We start from the raw sequence: 1991 nt of genomic DNA, 5'->3' as shown, positions 1-1991 counted from the left end.
AATTGCGAAAGTGAATCGCCGTTCCCATATTGGGTGGAATGCCGTGAGTTGATGACACGGTTCCGGTACATCAACTTTAATTGGATCCCAAGGTCCCGGAATACCGATGCCAACAATCTCGCACAAACGGCGTCGAGGCTACATAGATATAGCCGACGGATCGGAAGTTCGGGATACAATTCCTGGAACAGTAATGATTGGAGAGCCGAGATCTTCGATTATTTAAAAGATTCGGCTCGGGGGGCACCTAAACGGGTAAGATACAGAGCCATGAAGTATGTCCTTATAGGAGACGACATGTTCTACAGGACATTGGAAGGGTTGCTACTCAAGTGGCTGGGACCGACTGAGTCTAATCGGCTCTTACATGAGGTACATGAAGGCGCCTGTGGAACGCATCAGCCGGCTCATAAGATGAAGTGGTTGATCAGGCGATCAGGGTTTTATTGGCCCACTATGCTTGAAGATTGCTTCAATTATTACAGGGGGTGCCAAGCATGTCAGATGTTTGGAAAAATTTAGATGGTACCAGCATCAGCGATGAACCCCATCATCAAGCCTTGGCCGTTTCGGGGGTGGGGCATGGATATGATCGGCAAAATCCATCCGGCATCAAGTAAAAAACATGAATGGATTTTGGTTATCACAGATTACTTCACCAAGTGGGTGGAAGCCGTCCCTATGAAAAAGGTGAAATCGAGAGGACGTGATCAAGTTTGTGAAAGAACACGTCATTCATAGGTTTGGAATTCCCCAGACTATCACGACCGATGGAGGTTCGGTCTTTACTTCTAAAGAATTCGGGAAGTTCTGTGATGACGTAGGGATTAAACTGATCCGATCATCCCCATACTATGCTCAAGCTAACGGACAGGCCGAGGCGTCCAATCGAGCCTCGATCAAGCTGATCAAGAGGAAAATTGACGAGAACCTCGGGATTGGCACGAGAAGTTATCGAAGCATTATGGGCCTACCGCATGTCGTGCCATGGAGCTATAAAGACCTCGCCGTACCAGCTTGTCTATGGACAGGAGGCCGTATTGCCTTGGGAAATTACGGCTGGATCAAGGCGCGTCACGTTTCAGAATGATCTGACAGCTGAAGAATATGCAGCTTTGATGAGCGATACTATTGAGGATGCAACAGAACTCGAGCTTTGGTCGTTGGAGAAGATTAAGGAGAACAAAGCCAGGGTGGCTCGTGCTTACAACAAAAAGGTTAGGCCAAAGGAGTTCCAAGTTGGTGATCTTGTGTGGGAAGCTGTGTTGCCATTGGGAACCAGGGATAAGGCATATGGCAAGTGGTCTCCTAATTGGCACGGTCCGTACAAAGTTGTCCAGGCCTTGAAGGGTAATGCATACATGCTGGAGGAATTGAGCGGCGAAAAGTTCCCCGTGGCTGTTAATGGTCAACACCTCAAGAAATATTTCCCAAGCATGTGGGATGATGGACAGTAAGATGTGGGGGCCGATTTCAGAATCGGCCAGTAAAAAAAAGATATATATATATATATATATATATATAATCACAGCCGATGTACAGGCATTGACTTGAGAAAACGTATAGAGATTAACAGTATGCAAGTACAGCCGATGCACGGGCATCGACTTCAGAGAACAGAGCCGATACGCTGATATCGACTTTAGCGAAATAAGTTTATACAACAGCTTGGCCTCAGACAGCAAGATGAGCCGATATTCGCACGTCGGCTCCTCGTACGACAACTCCATTCGACAATCGGCAAGGGAGCGAAATTAATTAAGGGATTTTCTTCATTGATAAGGGGATTTCTTACAAAGAAAGAGCCGATTGCTCGGGAAGGAAGAACAAAAGAAGGGTCTATTGACCAATCTACTACTGCTGGGCCTATACTAGTAGATCTTAATCTACGGGCCATCGCTTCCTTCGTCGTCGTCCTCGGAACTCTCATCGGTATCGCTGCCGATGGGTTCCTCGTCGCTGCTCCCATAGCCCTCTACGGGAGCTTCATC

The sequence above is a fragment of the Lolium rigidum genome, chromosome 2 (assembly GCF_022539505.1).
Source record: "Lolium rigidum isolate FL_2022 chromosome 2, APGP_CSIRO_Lrig_0.1, whole genome shotgun sequence".
Lineage (NCBI taxonomy): Eukaryota > Viridiplantae > Streptophyta > Magnoliopsida > Poales > Poaceae > Lolium > Lolium rigidum.
The sequence above is the reverse complement of the archived record's forward strand: the minus strand, read 5'-3'. Positions refer to the sequence as shown.